Here is a 6,085-nt window from a genome sequence, read left to right on the forward strand (position 1 = left end):
TCCTCCTCCTTCTCCTCCTCCCTTTCCTCCTCTTCTTCTTCCTCCTCCTCCTTTCTTCCTCCTCTCCTTCACCACCATCAACATTATTATATGAGAATTAATTGAAGGAATTTGGGACATTTAGCCCGGATAAGAAAAAAATTATGGAAGGTAAACATGTTAGCTATCTTCAAGTATTCGAAAGATTGTTGTAGGGAAGATGAATTAAACTTGTTCTGCTTGGCCCCTTAGGGCAGAAACAATAGGAATAGTGGTTAACTATTGTAAAGAAACAATCCATGTAAAGGAAAACATTCCAATAATAAGAACTATACAAAAGTGAAAAGAGTTGTCTCAGGAGGTAGTGATTTCCCCTCCTTGTAGCTCTTCAAGAAGAGGTTGGATGAACACATGTTGAATATGAAAAATATAGAAAGCATGAGAATAATAACAATAGTAAGAGTAGGAGTAGCAGCTGGCATTTAAAATGGTACTTTAAGGTCTGCAAATGTTGTACCTGTGCTACCTCATTTGATCCATACAACATCCCTAGGTTAGGTAGGTGCTATTATTAATCTCATTTTATGGATATAAAAACTGAGGCAGATAGAGGGTTAATTGAGTCAGGCAATCAATTAACAAGAACTTATTATATTCCAGGCTCTGTGGTAAACAATACAAATACAAGCAGAAAGGCAGAAAGAAAAGTTAAGTGACTTGCCCAGGAACACACAGCTAGTAAGTGACTGAGGCTGCATTTGATCTCTGGTCTTCCTGACTGCAGGTCTAGAACTCTGACCCACTGTACCACCTAGTTGTGTTAGACTTATATGAATTGATGTAGAATCATAGAATTGTTTATTTAAATAATCTATTCCAAACTCCTGATTCAACAGATGAGGAATCTGAGGCCCAGAGATCTCAGTGTGAAGGGCATGCAGGTAGTAAGTGACAGAGGAAACCTTCAGTCTTCAAAAGCTCCCTTCTTTTACCTTTTTTTTTACCACACATCACCTCTTGAAGTGAAGTAAGCAAGTATAGGATACACAGTGTTGACAACAATGTAAATAGAATGAATAACAGTAATAATAATGAACAATGTGTAGTTATAATGACAGCTTGGCCCCAAAGAAAAATGTTCCTTCCCCTGTTTTCCACCAGAGATGAGAGGAACTATGGAAGGTTACATATATTATTTTTTAAAAGAAAAATTATCATTGTTATTTTTTAACCCTTATCTTGTATCTTGGAATTGATACTAAGTATCAGTTCCAAGGCAAAAGAGGGGCAAGGATCACACAGTTAGGGTTAAGTGACTTGTCTAAGGTCATATACCTAGGAAATATCTGAGATCAAATTTGAATCCAGGACCTCTCATCTCCCAGCATGACTCTATCTACTGAGCAACCTAGCTGCCCTGGTTACAAACATTATTAGACTCAGTTGGGGCATTGGTTAGTTTTGCTAAGATGTTTTCCTTGTCTTTTTCCCCCCTCTCTTTTTTATTCTTTGTTCCAGGCAATGGATCTCTGGGTCGGAGAAAGGGAGGGATTCATTTGGAAATGAAGGTGATGTTAATATAAAAGGGGTGTTTCATTTCCCCACCCCAACGCAATTAATGTTAACTAACAAGATGTTCCATGCCCTGATGCCCACCTAGGTATTCAGGTAAGGATGCCTTTTTGATTGCATTACAGAATCAATCTATCAAAGGTATAAAATAGATGTGAAGGATGCCTAAACACCTTTACTGAGTCAATCAATCATTCAAAGGAATCAACCAGGTGAGGAAAAAGTCCTAGAAGGAGTAAAATGCTTTGAGCCATTGGATAAAAGGATTCTCTCAACAGGGAGTGTATAGGGACTGGTGGAAGAAAATCAGTCATTCCCCTAGGGATGTTGATAAAAAGCATGATGTTTTAGAGTCTGGTATTCCAATAGGGGGTCTACCTAGTAATGGCACGACTCAATGGCCAGAAATGCAGTGGATGGCCTTGGCTTCTTCAATGCCTGACCAAATTCCAGGCATTCCATGGCGTCAGTCTTCTTCACATGCTTGGTGTAGCCACCCTCCGACTCATTGATGGGTTCGAGGCCTGTTTAGCCTGTTTGCTGAGACAATTTTACCAGGATGTGGCTACAGCTTTTTGGATCTCTAGGTGAGAATTGAGTGCCAGGAAGATTCTAAAAGTGAATCGGCAACTCTGAAAAGATCTGTAAACCCTCACACAAAAAGTGTGAGTTGTCTTTGAACACCCCAATACACCCATACACTATAAATATTCTATGTAGATAGCCTGGGAATATAAATATAAATATAAATATAAAGGAAATGCATATATGCATATGCATTTCCCTTATATTTCTTTATTTTGTCATTTAAACTTTTTATAAATATAAAATTATATTTTTATAGAAAACATTCATGTTCTGTGTTATTTGGGGGGATGCTAGAAGTATTCCTGATAGCACCTCTGGTATGTGAGCAGCAGTGTGCTATGTGTGTGTTTGTGTAGCTGTTAGGATGAGTGGGTAGAGTGTTTGTATCTGTCTGTGACCTTAAATTGGTAGAGCTTCCCACTTTCAAAGTGTTCTGCCTTTTAGCAAAGTTTTACGATTTAATATTTAGCTATACTTCATCTCTCCGGGGTGCTAAAGAGCAGGCATTTTCCCGGGCGACAGAGTCAAACAGTGTTGATACAGGAAACAGATGGAGCAATGTGTGGAAGGTGAAGCTGGACTCTGAAATGCATGCATTGGAGATTAGCATTTTGAGGGATACCAGTTGGAAGTTGGGTGGGCCCTGTGCCTGCCATTCCAGTGGCCATTTGGATGGCCCCAGGAGATCATGTGGTCACCTGAGCTTGTGCAGCCCTCTCAAAGTCCCCAGATTCCTTTTGCTTCACCCCATCCCAGACTATAAGTTTTTAAGTCTTTAAAAAAAAAAAAACCAAACAAACCTCTTTTCTTCCATCTTAGAATCAATACTGTATATTGGTTCCAAGGCAGAAGAGCGGTAAGGGCTAGGCAATGGGGGAGAGGTGACTTGCCCAAGTTCACTCAGCAAGGAAGTGTCTGAGGCCAGATATGAACACAGGGACTTCCATCTTCATCCACTGAGCCACCTAGCTGCCTCCAAGTTTTTTAAAGTCTTAAAGACCAACTTGTATAGAAATAGGGAAGTTAAAAACTGTTAAAGGTTCATCTGGGCTTTGGCTTTAGTCTCCATAACATAGCTTTAGCAGTGCCTCGTACTCAATATGTCCTAAATTACTCATCTTTACTCTCCCCCAAACTTGGATTTCCCTGCGTCCATGGTTTCTAAGTCAAATCAGTAAACATTTATTAAATTCCAACTGTGTACAAAATCCCCTGCCAGGCATCGGAAATATAGGACAAAAAAACCTCAATGTTTCTTCCCTAAAAGAGTTTGTAATCTACTTACCAAGAGACAGAGGACAAGTGGACAGGTAGGGTGGCTCAAAGTGTGGAAACTTTGTTGCTCATTCCACAGAAGCAGTTCCACTTCTCTTCTCTCCTCCATCCTTTCTCACTTTCTCTCTCACTCCCTCAGCTGAGGACTATCTTCTCCTTTCCTGTGAATAGCAAAGTCTGCTAAAATAAAGATAGACAAAGGCAAACTTGCAAAAGACTTTGGAGGAAAAGTATGTAAGAACCTTGTTCTTTTAGACATCAGTGATGAGCTCACTCTTTCTTCCTTTTTTTCACTTTAGAAGCCCTTACAATTATCCCTCCCTTTTCTTTTCCTCCAGTCTCTGACCAGGTGGCCTTTCTGTTTTCCAAGACCAAGTGCCCTTGATCCCCTCTCCTCCCATCTTCTCCAGAAGATTGCTCCCTCAATTACTCCCTTCCTCTAATCTTAAAACTCTCCCTCTATATTAATTATTTTTTTACTTCAATCTCATCTATCCTAAAATAAGCAAAACCTTTTTTCTAGACTTTGCTAACCCTTCAAGCTATTTATTGTCCTACCTCTTCTTCCTTTCTTAGCCAAACTCATATGAAAACTGCATATTCTGGTTGTTTCCATTGCTTCTTCTCTCCCTCATCAACCCTCTGCAAATCTGGCTCCCTGCCCTCTCCTAAGTTCCTAATGATTTCCTGATTGCCAGTTTTCTTGGTCCTCATCTTTCTTGACCTCTTTACTACTTTAGACACTGCTGACCATCTTTCCTTCCTCGATATTCTCCCTTCTCTGGTTCTCCATGATATTGTCCTCTCCTGATTCTCCTCCATTTTGTGCCAGCACCTTTTGGTCTTCTTTGTTGGGTCATATCATACCTGTCTAACCCCATATATGCCAGGGACACACATGTTGTCTTCCCTATGGAATGTAAACTCCTTGAGAACAGAAATGATTTCATTTTTGTATTTTTATCCTTAGAGACCAGCCTAGCATCTGCCACTTATTAGGTACTTAATAAAACTGATGGATTAATTGCCAGGCATGTGAAAAGCAGCAATTCAGAATGAAGGATCTGAGGCCCCGCTGCCAGAGCCCAGCCTTCTGTTCTTGTTTCTCCCTACCTCCAGCCCACTCCTTACTCTTCCTTCTTTTGCTGGGTAGACCCAGAGGATTTCAGGGCTTAGGGGAAGCTGCTCTGCCTCAGACCCCTACAGCTCTTGGAATACAGCCCCTTGAAATGATTTAAGGTAGGGATTTAGGTTAACAATTAGGAAATGACTAGTACTGAGGAGATTCACTAATCCTAATTTGGGAGAGGCTGGGGTAGAGACTTTGATCCTGCTATTAAGAGGTACACAGAATATGCGCCTATGGGCTCTAATTACCCAGTGGAATGGCCTGGATTCCAAATGAGGTTACAGTTCTAGGGGGGCTAATAGACTACTCTTCTTGGGGAGACAGAGCTCCAAGACAGCTAAGGCTTTTCCCTAGTCTGTTAACTGCCTCCATAATGGCTTGTTTTTCCAGTAAAAGAGCTGAAGCTTAGCATCTGGGAAATAAGCTAAAAAACAGATGGCAGAAACTCTGAGGTTTTACCTCACACCCATCAGATTTGCAAAGATGACAAAAAAAAAAAAAAAAAAAAGAAAATGACAAATGATGGAGGGGCTGTGGGAAAAGAGGTGCATTAACGCACTGTTGGTGGAACTGTGAATTGGTTCAACCATTCTGGAAAGCAATTTGGAACTATGCCAAAAGAGCTATTAAATTGTACATACCCTTTGTCCCAGTGATAACACTAGTAGGTTTATAAGCCAAAGAGATCAAAGGAAGAGGAAGAAGGCTCATCTGCACAAAAATATTTATAGCAACTCTCCATGGTGGCAAAGAATTGCAAACTGAGGGGATATTCATCAAATCGGAGAATAGTTGAGCAAGTTATGATATATGGATGTGATGGAATGGTTTTATTTTCAAAGGGTTTTATTTTCAAAAATGACATCACAGAACGATGGCTCAACTTGCTTTTGGATTGGATTTTAAATGAGGCAAAGTAGCACAAAGTTATGAGTCTCTCTCTCTCTTCCGTCATAGAAGTCTAGTGGTAAGACTAATGCCTGGTGATAACTCAGGTAGCAGTGGATGACCTTGGTGTCTTTGTCTTTGTCGTCTGACCAAGCTCTAAGCAGTCCACAGTGGCCTGCTTAAGTGTCCTTCATGGTCATTGGAACAATTTGTTCTGATCTGCCAGTTCCATAGAGGGAAGAGGTAAATTGAGGAATCTTTACATGCTTGGGTAGACACCTTGCTAGTTCATTGATAGATCTGAGGGTCTGTCCATTAGCCCATTTGCTAAGTCTGGGGTATGGCCACTATATGTGCTATAGCTTCTTGGAGCCACAAGTAGACACTACAGGTAAATGAGCAGCCCTAAAAAGAGCTTGGCAAACCCTCCTACTGGAGGTGCTAGCAAGAACAGCCCATATGAGACTATTGTGCTGTAAGAAATGATGGAGGGGGTAGCTTCAGAGAATTCTGGGAAGGCATGAATATAAAGTGAAATGAGCAGAATCAGGAGAGATTTTATACCTCAATAATGTAACAAGAAGGGGCAGCTGGGTAGCTCAGTGGAGTGAGAGTCAGGACTAGAGACAGGAGGTCCTAGGTTCAAACCCGGCC

The sequence above is a fragment of the Gracilinanus agilis genome, chromosome 3 (assembly GCF_016433145.1).
Source record: "Gracilinanus agilis isolate LMUSP501 chromosome 3, AgileGrace, whole genome shotgun sequence".
In the NCBI taxonomy this organism is placed as follows: Eukaryota; Metazoa; Chordata; class Mammalia; order Didelphimorphia; family Didelphidae; genus Gracilinanus; species Gracilinanus agilis.